Below are 13,818 nucleotides of genomic sequence, written 5' to 3'. Positions count from 1 at the left end.
CTCTCTGGCCAGAGTACAGAAAAGAACTGTGGTAATTCAGTACTAAATTTGGGAACGTTTATAATGGCCATTTTGGAAGGAGAGTAATTAAATATTAATTCAGATCCTCAAACTGATTTTTAAATTGCAGGAATGCATCTCTTATGTTCCAGGTTAAAGACAAATCAGCAATGTATTGATTTAGCAAAATGACAGTTCAAGAAGAAGGAGACTGAGTAGTGAAGAGAGGACACTGGCAGGTCAGCAGGCCTGGGTGTGGTTTGGGCAGGTTACTGTCTATTTTTCTTCTGTTTCTGAACATGTAAAACAGGCTGTCTTTTTACTCTATCTGATGCAGTTCTTGTGGAAATAAGACAAACCCAGTACATCTGAACAGTTTTTAGAAACTATGAGGTACTCTAACCATATAATGATTTATGAAAGTGCTTATAAAGGTACAATTTAAGATCTTTTTTTCTCAAAATATTAAGAGAAACTAACCATTTTATTTCATTTTTCCCTAACACATATAACTTTGAGACCTTCCTGTGATGCTTTTTTGTGTGTGTTAATAAAAACACAGGGTTGTTGTTTTTTTTTTAACAAAACTTCTTTTGTATTTAAAAGAAACAAGCTTTCTAAGGCTGTTTAATTCCTATTTAATTTAAATATACAGCTAGTTAATGAGCATTTGATAATCACCTTGTAAAAAGCATGGAAGTAATTTATGCTGAAAGACTGAAACATTGGTGACAGACCAATTTTAAGGAAATACAGTTTTATATGTATATATACACATAACATAAAACCCATACATATGGTAAAAATATGTATCTTTAATATAATTTCTAAATCAAAATTGAATAATGTCAAATTTGCCGGCAGTTGAAGATTGGCGAGCCACCAAACTATCCACATTGCTCCAAACTGGTCTAGAGATCTCTTTAAGAGATACAGTATTTTATGTTTGCTGTATTAATTTTGGACACTTACTAGATCCAGAACTAGTGTTTTGGGGGTATCATATTTAAGACCTATAGTTGGAAACCTTTTTCCTTAGTATGATTCTGGATGAAGCCAATTCATAAATACACACTTTGGCCAATAATACTCCTTCTTTATGCTAAGAAATTTTCTAATTTACAAAGGATATTTCCCTAGCGTACATTCACTTAAAATTTGAAATCACAGGGTGCCTGGGTGGCTCAGACGGTTAAGCGTCTGCCTTGAGCTCAGGTCATGATCCCAGGGTTGTGGGATGGCTCCGGGGGTAGTCTGCTTCTCCCTCCCCCTCTGCCTGCTGCTCCCCTTGCTTGTACTTGCTGGCTTTCTCTCTTTTTGTCAAATAAATAAAATCTTTAAAATTTGAAATCAGGTCAGATTTCCAACAGTTTTCTCAAAAATGTGTTTCTATATGCCTGCAGTCCAAAGCCAGACAGAGTCCCCTTCACTGTGCAAGTTCTGCTATCCTCTGGAAGCAAAAGCAGGGCCATCTGGTCAACGTGGGCAACTGTTTCACCCTGAGCTATAGGGGGATCCACCTGTCCTCACCTGATGAGGAATATGTAGGCCCAAGGTGTGTACCTACTCCGAACCTGTCTCCTTCTTCTCAGCAGGTGTTTCTCGAGTGCTGAAGAGGGAAGGGCTCATTTTTTTTGTCCCTCATTCTGTTAAATCATTTGATAACACGTTATAAAGATAAGTTCATACAGACATAAAATTTATTTTAAAAGATATATAAATTGTAAGCTTCTAAGTTTTTTATATTTAGCCTCAACAGACCCAAAATTACTGTCACATTGCTGTAATATTCCTAAGCTTTTACTCTCAATTTTAGATCTTCTTGAGTTCTAGGAAAAGTTTATATACAGCAACTACCCCTGAATATGCATTGAGTAGCACCATCATAAACCACAATCTCATATGCAAGACTCCAAAATCCCCTCTCCACCAGCTTCCCTACTCAAGCTGGCTCCAACAGCCCCTCCTTTAGGGTCATTCTCCTGACGGTCATGATGAACCCTTTACATGCAGGGGTAGCCCAAGGAGAGATGTTGGTGAAGGTTGTGGGATGGTGGCTGGAACCTGGGCCTATGGGCCAAGGTGTCCTCCTTGTGCAGACCTGAGCCCCTCATGCAGGAAGGGCTATGTCTAGGATGAGAAGAGAAGGGCCTAGACCCCTAGCAGTTCCTCCTTTTACCTTCTTGCCCTTCCTCCTGCAAACATTACAGTCGGGCTGAGTTAGCATCGGTGTTTTGTCAGTACTTCTGTGCCTCAGAGGGTTTTGCTACTGACCACCCTGCTGGCTCTTGAGTCCAGTCTCCCTGGAACTGCTGGACCAATCCTGTAGTTCTCTCCCACCTGTCATGTTGCTTTCCCCGAGGGCTACAGGCTTTCATTTTCTATGCATTTGTTTCATATTTCCATCTAGGGTTATTTCTGTTTCTTTCTAGTTGAGCATGATCCTGTTAAACAATATGGAGGTTCTTAAAGGGAAGTAAAGTTTGCATATCCTAAATTCATAAGTTCCCAAGATTTTTGTAGGAATGACACAAATTTTCCAAATTCTACCTGCTTTAACACCTGTTTGCCAAGCTGCCTCTGAAAGGTCTATGGAAGGCTCTGGCCATGGACCCTGGTCTGCCGTGATTCCTCAGTTCAGCTTAATTCAGCAGAGATAGCTTGCAAGGGGGCGGGCATGTCATTGGGTTCTGGGAGTATAATGCTGCATAAGACCAAGGAGTGTACAAACCTAACTGGCCTTTTTAAAATGGATGTGGAATGGGAAGTCCAGACAGTTGAGGTAAATTACCCCAAATTTCACAGTGTGTGAAAGGAGGAGCCTCAAACCAGGACCTTGGCTCAGAGTCCAGGGACCTTTCTTATTATCATTCTTCCTCAAGCTAGCAAAAATGTCCAATTATGTCAGTCTTAACTGCATACTGTATGCATTCAAGAGATCTATATAATTAGGAGGCTCTACTAGATCTCCTAGAACCCTTCCAATTTGTTGGGGACATGGAGTGGCGGAAGGATTCAGGGGCTGGATGCCACACCCCTCAGGTTTAAACAGCATCTTAATTTACAGTTTCTCCTTAATCAACTTAAGCTCTCAACCTCAGTTTCCTTATTTGTAAAGTGAGAATCCTGTCTACTACTTCATAGTATTATGGGAATAATATGTGGTGGGTTCATAAAGGTCAATGTGAAAGTTCCTATCACTGATGCTGTGTTATATTAGGAACTTGATAAATGAAAATTCCTTTCTCTTTCTCATCCATGTCTTGAAATCCCAATCCTTAAGCCCATTAGGTATGAATGCATATGTTAAGAATATTGGGAAGGGGGTGCAAATTCACTGTAACTGGTGCCTGGTCCAATACTGGATTTTTTTTATTAGACTATTTTTTGCAGGAATAGTTTTGGATTTATAGAAAAAATTGAGAAGACACTTCAGAGTACCTGTATAACTCCAGCCCCCTCATGCACAGTTTCTCCTTTTATTAACATTGGATACATTTGCTCTAGTTAATGAACCAATGTGGATCATTATTATTCACCCATTCATGGTTCCTTCAGATTCCCTTAGTTTTTACCAAATATCCTTTTTCTCCTCCAGGATATCAACCAGGATACCACATGATGTCGTACTGTCTTATCTCCTTAGGGTCCTTTCAGCTGTGACATTTTCTTAGACTTTCCTTGTTTTTGATGACCTTGTTAGTTTTAAGGAGTACTGGGCATGTATATTTATTTGTATTGAGTCATGGATATTTATTTTTATCTGGGGGTTGTAATCCAATACTACTTTGTTTTGTACTCAGATTGTTCCAGCTTTGCCTAGTGGGAACTCTTTGATTTGGTTCCAGTACTCTGACATACCCTCATCGGGTGTGTGCATTCTGCACGTCTGTGTGTGTGTGTGTGTGTGTGTGTGTGTCTGTGTATTTTAATATCTCCTTACTCTCTGACACAAGATGCTCCAGGCTCACATTGTCTGTTACCTGCCCCAGTCCTGGAATCACCTATTTCTACAAGGAGCTATTCTTTTCAATGGAGAATGGCAGTAGAAACTAATATCTGAGTACTGGATGTCTTGTTACCACCCGAGTGCCATTTCTTTTAGGCATTTGGATTTTAATGCCCACATTCGTGGTATTATTTTATCACAGGTTATCCTACCTTGCAGGATATGGAAAATGGTATTTTAAGAAAATACCACTGAGTCCTTTTTGGAAATATTTTATTCACATAGGGTTTTCTAGTAAGTATCTTATGGTTTGATGTGTAGAAAATGTCGTGAACTTCCTAGGAGTTATTATATATATCAAAGAGGTAAATGATTATTTTTACAGGTAACAATAAACAATATAGGTTTTATAGGTAACAATAAAATAAAAATGATTTTTTTTCCCATTTTGTCAACACTTTTTCTCCCAAGGGTGACCACATCTTACTTTTTCTGGGACTGAGGTGGTTTTCAGAATGCAGGACTTCGTGTTTTAAAACCAGGAAAGCCCTGAGAAAGCACTGATGAGAGGTGGCCACCCTATACATAGCTCTTACAACCAATTATAATTAGGCATTGGGCATGGGGAGGCTTAGGTAGAAATACATAAGTATGTGTATTTGTACACATGTAGGTATACATCTACACATGCATACTACATGAAATTTGGGAATATGTCTGAATTTTTTAATCACACTATCCTTTGTTTAATGCATGACTCAGTGTGCACTCAATAAATATTTGCAAACTAAAAGAGTGATTGATTATATATATTAACTAATGAATCCATATCATGTTTGATTAATGCAATAATTATATGGCCAAACATTCTGTTAAGTATTTACATATTATATTGCTGTTTTGAGTAATATTAGTACATAGTTTTTCTGTTTCATAGTAGTTCAGCCTATCCATATTTTCTCTGTGTTGTAGATCTATTACACTATTGAGGATAGTTTAAAAACTTGACTGTTACAGCCACATCTCTGGTGGGTTCATATCACCAGTAACACAAAGTACGATCATCCCAGTAGACAAAATATGAGATTTGTGTTTGTGAACTTGAATGGTTTTCCCTAAGTTTTTGATTATGTGTCTCTTTTTCAATAAATTTACTATCCCCATTTTTATTTTTTTTTAATTTTTATTTATTTATGATAGTCACACACAGAGAGAGAGAGAGAGAGAGGCAGAGACATAGGCAGAGGGAGAAGCAGGCTCCAGGCACCGGGAGCCCGACGTGGGATTCCATCCCGGGTCTCCAGGATCGCGCCCTGGGCCAAAGGCAGGCGCTAAACCGCTGCACCACCCAGGGATCCCACTATCCCCATTTTTAAAGTTTATTTATTTTTAAGTAATTTCTATACCCAACATGGGGCTCATATTCATAACCCCAAAATCAAGAGTCACACACTCTACCATTCCCATTTTAAAAAAAATTGTACATGTGTCTTATTAGTAAAAACTCTTTTCCTAATAATACTTTTAGCTTGCCTTCTAACGGACACTGAATTTTTTTCTCTCAGATCATGGTTTGTCTTGTTGCCACATAGATGATTTCCATTTGAGGAATTTTTGTTTGTTTCTAGTAGTCACGTGTGTTTATGATTGAATTGTTTCTGGCTTTGGTGTAATTTGTGAGACTTAAAAAAAAAAGGTCTTGTTGTTACCAAAAACAGCACCACAGATGGCCTATGTGGTTATCTATGTAGTACCCAAGCCATGAATACCTGGCCATATCCCATTACTAGAATGACCAATGTCACAAAATCATAGCAAAAAAGCATAGTCCCTGTTTCAAAATATCTCATTTGTAGGATTTCCTAAGAGTCTATATAGTGTTTATCTATGAGTTAACCTGCTTGGGGAAGAAAATAGATCCAACCTTTTACTGTATTTCAGAAGGAAACATTAACAGGAACTCTTACAATTAATAGGCTTCAGTATTTCTGATTGAGAGAATATGATTCTTTTATTTTTGAGGTATCTCATTTTCTTTCTATTACAACAGTATAAAAAACTTTCAGAAAATGTACAGCTACTTGGGAGTACGGCTTTGTGTGGTTTTGGTGTAAAGGGGAGAACTGCAAAAATCAGTTAAATGTCCTCTGAATAAACAAGGGATAAAAAGAGCAAGACTCCTTTTGTTCAATATGCTCAGAACAGCATTGCTAATGTCACTTTAAGATGTATGCTTATGAATCCACAGTGACACTATACAAAGAAAAAAAATGTCACTGCATGTAAATTGCTTGTATTTTCCAGTAAATGTAATTGAGTTATGGTAATAAAATGCCCTGTGCAGAAAGGATTCTGTTCACTTTTTCCTTTGAAGGTGGTTGCAAAGTGTATTTATTTGTGATCCAAGTTCACAGAGTGTGGAAGCTCTTGAAAAGATTAGGGGCTTATGATTTGCTTTAGGTAAAGAAGTTAATCAAATGCTGGAAAATATAAAATATCTTGGTAAACACATAATTTCAATATAAAAGATTTTAAGTGGGAAGAGTTATGCTTGTCTTGCAGAATTACAATCAGAAACCCTAAAGCCTCTATTTCCATAAGAACTGAAAATGAATCCTTTAAAAAAAAAATCAATTTTAGCATAGTAAACTCTTAGTTGGAAACAGAGCAGAAACATAAGATATTCTTTAAAAATATATATCCTTGAACTTCTGACTTGGTATTGATTCTTTCAAGAAGTAATTGATTCTAAATGTTATCCCAAAATTTTGGCAGAAAACTCATGTGGTATTTTCTTGACTTTTAATGATGATAATCATGATAACAGACTCCACTGAGTACTCACCACATGAGAGACACTGACTCTGGCATCTTACAATCTCATGAATGAGCTACTATCATTATCCCCATTTTTGAAGAGGAAATTTAGACACAGAGGTTAAGTAAGTCACCCAGCGACTGGAGTAGATAGCAGTTCAATGTAGATAGCTGGAAACTGGCCCCAGTAAACACTACCTTAGAGGTCTAGGAAAGATACAAAAGAGAGACGTGAAACTACTGTAATGCAAAGAAGTTCTAAATTGTTCTTTTTTAACCATGGAACTGTATTTTAATCACTAGAGACATCCCCTAAAGCAATGATTCCTTAACTGTGGTGTGTAAAAGAATCACAGATGCAAATACTCTTAAAAATTAGGTTTCCAGGTGCCTTGGTGGCTCAGTGGTGGAGCATCTGCCTTTGGCTCAGGGCATGATCCCAGGGTCCTGGGATCGAGTCCCACATCAGGCTCCCTGCACAGAGCCTGCTTCTCCCTCTGCCTGTGTCTCTGCCTTTCTCTCTGTGTCTCTCATGAATGAATAAATAAAATCTTAGAAAAAATGAAGTTTTCCACAGGACATCTCAGAAAGACCCTTGAATTGCGCAGAATTAACAAAAAGGGAGAACTGCCAGTTCGGTAAATGGTGGAAAGTTGAGCCTGGAAGAAAGTATAGGCAACATTCAGTCATTTTCCGTATCAGAAACTGACGACAAAAGAAGAGAAATACTTTGCTTGCAGTCACAGGGAGCTCATTGGTAAATGGACATAGGTTCAAACTTAGATCATCTGGCTCGAAAATTAGACTCCTCTCTCCCCTCTCCCCACCAAAAAAAAAAAAAAAAAAAAAAAAGTCAGAAACATGCCTAAAAGGTAAAGTCGAGATCCACCCTGGAGAAGGCACAGAAGATTTTAGGTCCACCTGCCCCTCCTGAGAGCTTTTATGAGACCAGGTCATCCTGCACTGAGCAGGAGGCATCAAGCACTCAGAGCCGCCAAGCCCTACACCATTCATCACTCACTCCCTTCTGAACCACCTTCCAGACCTACACTGGACTCTCCTTCCTGACAAGTTGTATATTGTTTCTGTCTCTGAGCTCAGGGTCCATTTTTTCCCCCATTTTTAGCTCTGCTTTACCCTTAGACAAAGCACTAACCATGCTTCTCACATTTGCCCTGACCGAACTCAGACTGTAAGCAAAAAAGCATCATAACCAAAATTAACAACAAGTTTCCAATGCTGCACCCTTAGAGATTCTGAGTTAGTTGGCCTTAGTGGAAGACAATTAGCTGTACTCAAGTGGGTTGGTTGCAGGCTACACTGGGCAGGTTTTGTTTCCAGAGGTCTGCTAAGAAAGAGAATGGAGGCTTTGTTGAGAAACACAGGGAAGTTGCTTGGGATCTCTCTAAAAGTGAAAAAGGGATGTACTTTATTAAAAAAGCTGATAAGAGACTCATTGGTGAATACAAATAATATTTGACCAACAGTATTCGTTAAAGTGGTAATGATGCATTGGAGAACGAGTTAGGCAAGATTTTAAGCCCCTGAATATCTTAGCCAATAATTACAGAAGCCTCAAAGTAGAAGTGATGAGGCCATAATGTAATAACAATGTCGCTACTAAGTTACGGTTTACCATAACTTCCTGTGTACCTGTAACTGTGCCAGGAATTTTGCTGTATTATTTAATTTAGCAACTATTATTTTCTCTATCTTGCAACTGAAGATCTGGGACTTAGAGAAGTTATGTGATCTGCCCAAACTCACAAAGTAATAGGCAAAGTGAAGATGCAGAACCAGTTGCAGTCTGCCTGGGAACTTGGGGTCTGTGCCAGGCCTTGTCAAGACTGTGCACACCAGCCTCCTGGGGATCCTGTTAAATGCATATTCTGGTTCAGGTCTGGGAAGAGCTGGAGCCTACGCATTTCTGCAAACGTGTTGGGCAATGCCAATGCTTCTAGTCAAAGCCAGCTACATAACTGGCAGGGTGCAGTGCAGAATGTGTATGTGTCCAGTGTGAGGCACACCTGGTTAATAATTCCTGAACTGCAGAGCATTAAATCAAGTACAAGGCCTTCTGAGCACAGGCCCACGGAGCTTGCCCACCACCCTGGGAGCAGAAATCACTGTGACATGTAAGTCTGCCTTGTTCTTGGATCTAGCTAGTGTTCTTTATACAAGCTTGGCTGTCATGGGAGACCACTAAACATCTTTTATAAATCAAATTTTTCTTAATTTTAGGTATCCATTATAAATAAAGGATTTCCATCCTTATCTCTCACATGAGATTTTCTCAGGTTCATGCACCTACTGTGCTTGGCACATAGAATTTACTTGACCTAGTTTAGATTCTTCTTTCCTTGGAGATCTTCCTTAACTTCTCTGAGCTTCATTTACTTCATCCTAACATATTCGTATTTTCTGTTCTTACTACTTACAGAAATCTGGTTGACCCCAACAGAGTAAGTCCTTTAAAAAAAAAAAAGTATAATGCCTTACACAAGTAAAGCATTAATGTCATGATAGGTTTTACTGCCTCTCAAGTATTTTCCTAACTGACCAAAAATCATGACCTAAGGTCAGAAACCTCTGAGTTTTTACTCAGAATAATTCGCTTCAGAACATTGGAGAAATGCAGTATATAAAGATTGCCATTCCTACTATAATAGTTCCAGAATTTGAGGCCTACCAATCAACTTCTGTCTTTGGGTGACGTAGTGTAGGATCTTTTTTTTTTTTTTTAATTTTTATTTATTCATGATTGTCACACACACAGAGAAAGAGAGGCAGAGACACAGGCAGAGGGAGAAGCAGGCTCCATGCACTGGAAGCCCGACGTGGGATTCGATCCTGGGTCTCCAGGATCGCGCCCTGAGCCAAAGGCAGGCGCCAAACCGCTGCGCCACCCAGGGATCCCCTAGTGTAGGATCTTGAGTCAAGGAGTCTTCCCTTTCAAGTTACAGCTCCACAGCTCTGCAGCTCTTGCAAGCTAATTAAGTTGTCAAGCCTCAGGGTCCTCATCTGTAAAACGAGATCCACGAGTGGAGTACCTACCACATAGAAGTGGTAATAAGCATTATTATTTGTTAGGGTTAATTTTCAAAGACAATAAATTTAAAGCACCCTCTCCATGCCTACACACGGTAGAGACTCCTAGTTGCTGTTAGTAGTAGTAGCATTGTCGGTGTAGGTAGTGATGGTGGTATCAGATTTAATCTTACAAGAACAGAGTAGAAGTCTTCCTACTCTCAAATTTTGTGCTAAACTTATCCCAATAAAATCACAAAGGCCACCAGGCAGTCTGGGTCTTCCCTGGCTTGAGGTTGCTTTTCAGAATCTCGAAGACACATAGGGACTCTGGCACATGAGGAGTGGTCCCTACTCTTCCCATCTCCCCCATCTTTCCAGGTAGACTCCAGTGCTACCTCTTTGATCTTCCTCAGGAATAGGTTGCTTAACTTACCTATAGAATGTTTGTAGATTCTTAGAAGTTTAAATCTGGAAGGGACCTTAGATGCCATTTAATTCGACTTCTTATTTCTGCAGATGGCTGTAAAATCAGAGTGAGCTCGCTTTAGTAAAAGCAGGAGGACCACAGTCAGATATCTCTTCCCTTCTTTCCTTTTTTTGTTTTCTTTTTCTGACATTTACATATTTTAGGTGGTAAAGAGGAGGCCGTGCATGTGGTGCACATGGCGTCTCCTAACCTCAGTAAAACCACATCTCTCTGATACCTGTCCTTGAAGAATGACAGCATAAATTCCTATAAGATCAATAGAGGCAAAAGCCACTTCTGCAGTAGAAGCAGAAGCCGCTTATTTCCTTGTGTGCTCCTATATTTTCAGTCTTCTTCACAGTGCCTGGTACCTAATAGCTGTTTCAAAAATATTATTGAATATATATATAAGCACATTTCCTTTTTAAGTAGAACCATCTTATAAAGTTCCACTTTCAGATACTTGGTAATATTTCGTGGAATTTTTTTAAGATCGACGATTATTCTCTTTCTATACTCTTATTAAACTGATTTTACATAACTTTTTAGAGATTGGATTTATCTGAGAGAGAGAGAGTGGGAGAGCAAGAGAGAGAGAGCATGAGTGGGGAGAAGGGCAGAGAGGGAGAAGCAGACTCCCCACTGAGTAGGGAGTCCAAATTGGGGCTCGATCCCTGAACCCTGAGATTGTGACTTGAGCTGAAGGCAGATGGGTAGCCTACTGAGCCACGCAGGTGCTCCAACTTTACATAATTTAAAACTCATCCTGGAGAACGGTTACATATTCCTTCTCACCTCTTAACTCTTATTTCCGAACTACATCAACTTTCAAAACCCGTTTCCCTACTATCATATTGGGAAAAAAAATTTTTAAGAAAAATAAAAAGAGAAAAGTAAAGGAAAATCAGATCGTGCTTAGTGGTTAGCGTATGGGCTTTTGTACAAATAGGTAGTCAGTGTCCGTATGAATTTACATACTACCTTCTTCCAGAAAAGAATAATAACTGCTTAAATTCTCAAGAAAAGTTTTGTAGAGTTAAGGTTTAGTACACAGCTTAAACAATCTACTACAACTCTAAGTCAATGGTTTCTACAAGAACCTAATTGTAGAACTTCCATGAAGTACATGAACCTTATAAAAACAGTATCATTACTAAAACAAAAGGTTTCTAAATTACTTCAATGTTTGCTGTACCCATTTAGACTATAGCTGTCAGTAAACCCAAGGACACAAAGAGAGGTTCCACTGGGAAGGGTGGGTTCTAAATTCCAACCCCCCGACCAAGGCATGTCTATTATAAATACATGTAATGTATAGATTCCTAAACCCCCGAGTGCTAATATAATCATTATTTTCAAGTTTCTTTTCTATGAAATGATCTTTGGTTGCTTGGCAAAAGCTTCTCAGGTCATAGCACTTGATATTCCTCAAGTTATATCTGCGTAATTATTGTTAATAACATCAATAATTTAATTTAAATGTTTGAGTTAAAACCTTAAATGCATAGAGTTAATCGGAAGAAGCCACAGTGAGTTAATATTATTGCATCAATTATGGAATTTGGAGAGAACAATTCAAGGTAAAAGTAGTAATGTGTGAAAATTAGAGCTTTCCTGCTGTAAGAATGAAGAGAAAGATGTATTTGATGCCACGAAGCAGAGAGAACAGTGGGTGGTAATCACCTAGAGAGAGAAAGGGAAATCTTATTTCAGTTATATTTTAGCATGAAGGGCTTGTTCAAAATTTAGTCTAGGAGGAATATAGAAATGTTTGCTTTATTGGTAATGTCAGACAATTCCCAAGAATCATTTTTCTTGAGCCTAGAATTCAGTCTCAGACATGAACATTTAGTATTTATTGGGCCAGACTATGTTCCAGGCTTTGAAAGTTTTAGAACCTAATAGGTTCTCTAGAACCTAATAGTTCAATAGTTCCATTGAACTCTGAGCTGATTTTCACAGAGTGTGTTGTCATTCCTAGAAACATTGGCAGCAACAAACGTGGGAAGATGGAGAGTGTCCTTAGAGTTCACGTGTCCTGTGGTCAGGTCATATGCTCATGTGTATTAGTATAATTTTTCTCAAGAAATCCCTTTCAAAGGTCATAAAATAAATCCCTAATTTCCTTACTGTCCTATGGCAAAGATCAAAACACCAATGTGGTATATAGATTCTCCCGACGTGAAGTCCTGTGGGTCATGAAAAGTCCGTGTACAAAATACTGGGGGGAAAAGGAAGCAGAAATACTTTTTCGTTTGAAAAGTAGACATCCATGGGGTGCCTGGGGTAGCTCGATTGGTTGAGCTCCAACTCTGAGTTTTGGTTCAGGCCATGATCTTCTGGGTCATGAGATCAAGCCCCACTTTGGGCTCTGCCCTCAGTGAGGAGTCTGCTTGAAGATTTCTCTCCCTCTGCCCCACTCTCCACTCATGTGCTCTCTCTTTCTCTCTCAAATAAATAAAGAAATTGTTAAAAAAAAATAGACGTCCATGTTTCAAGTCATAAGATATATATCCTAAAGTTATTACCTGGGTGGGAAAAAACTAAATTTATTAGTGTAAGATCTGAAGTCTTATGAAAAGCAAAAATTAGCTAGACACTTCTTTCCAGCTTTCTGACATAGTCATGTAAAATTTTAAATGGATAGCTCATGTTAAGATATAGTACACATCAGGCATCCCGGGTGGCTCAGTGGTTTAGCGCTGCCTTCAGCCCAGGGCATGACCCTGGAGACCTGGGATCGAGTCCCACATCGGGCTCCCTGCATGGAGCCTGCTTCTCCCTCTGCCTGTGTCTCTGCCTCTCTCTGCATCTCTCTGTGTCTCTCATGGATAAATAAAATCTTAAAAAAAAAAGATATAGTACACATCACATACACTTAAAAATTCAAGCTACTTATGGCTAACTAAAAGTGAATTACAATATGCACAGTTTTTACAAACATATGATAAGAACGGTGATAGCTCTAACAGAAATTTAAGTGTGGCTTTGAAAAAAGAACTTGCCCTTCATTTTATTGTCTTCAAATATTAGTTCAGTTCCATTCTTCAACTATGACACGATGTTAGATTTGTTCCTTTATTTATCAGTTAAAACTTCAATGGCAACAGATTGTTTATTAGATAAAGAATGAACATGCCAAATTATAGTATTATTTAAAAGCACAAAACATTATTTTGAGCTAGTTCACCACATGTAATAGTAACTTTTACCCATATTTGACTTTAAAAAGCATTCCTTGCTGTGTATGGGAAGTTTGACGGTGAGGATAGGTGTTTTTATGAAATTAATAAATCCCTAAATTAGTATTATTTTTTATCTTGGTGAAGAATTTAGCAAACTCTTTATGTAAACTGTTCCTACACGTTGAGTCTGTGGACTGCCTCCTCACACTTCAAGCATTCTCATCGCTTGCATTTCATGATATCCCAAATTAGTATTTTGAAAAAAAATTGCACTTGGGTACCTGGGTGGCTCAGTTCTATTAAGCACCTGCCTTCGGGGCAGCCCCAGTGGCGCAGCGGTTTAGCGCTGCCTGCCTGCAGCCCAGGGTGTG

At 38.8% G+C, this 13,818-nt stretch overlaps 1 protein-coding gene and 1 long non-coding RNA gene across 15 annotated transcripts in view; one reads left to right on the top strand and one right to left on the bottom strand.

The window, feature by feature from the left end:
• RALYL (RALY RNA binding protein like) overlaps positions 1-13,818 on the top strand; it is a 709,315-nt gene that overhangs the window by 417,402 nt on the left and 278,095 nt on the right. The gene's annotated exons all lie outside the window — the stretch shown is intronic.
• Positions 1-13,818, bottom strand: part of LOC121498647 — a 105,298-nt gene that overhangs the window by 366 nt on the left and 91,114 nt on the right. For 2 of the 8 annotated variants that reach the window (XR_005989844.1, XR_005989842.1), the window contains 2 exons: positions 10,230-10,316; positions 1,531-1,646 (listed from right to left, as the gene is read on the bottom strand). This is a non-coding gene — a long non-coding RNA (uncharacterized LOC121498647). Of the gene's footprint in view, positions 1-1,530; positions 1,647-6,981; positions 9,817-10,229; positions 10,317-13,818 lie in introns of those variants that run through there. The other 6 variants (XR_005989840.1, XR_005989838.1, XR_005989841.1 and 3 more) reach the window with 4 other exon arrangements.

The sequence above is a fragment of the Vulpes lagopus genome, chromosome 9, assembly GCF_018345385.1.
Source record: "Vulpes lagopus strain Blue_001 chromosome 9, ASM1834538v1, whole genome shotgun sequence".
NCBI lineage: Eukaryota > Metazoa > Chordata > Mammalia > Carnivora > Canidae > Vulpes > Vulpes lagopus.
Note: the sequence above shows the minus strand (reverse complement) of the source record. Positions and strands in the feature narration are given on the sequence as shown.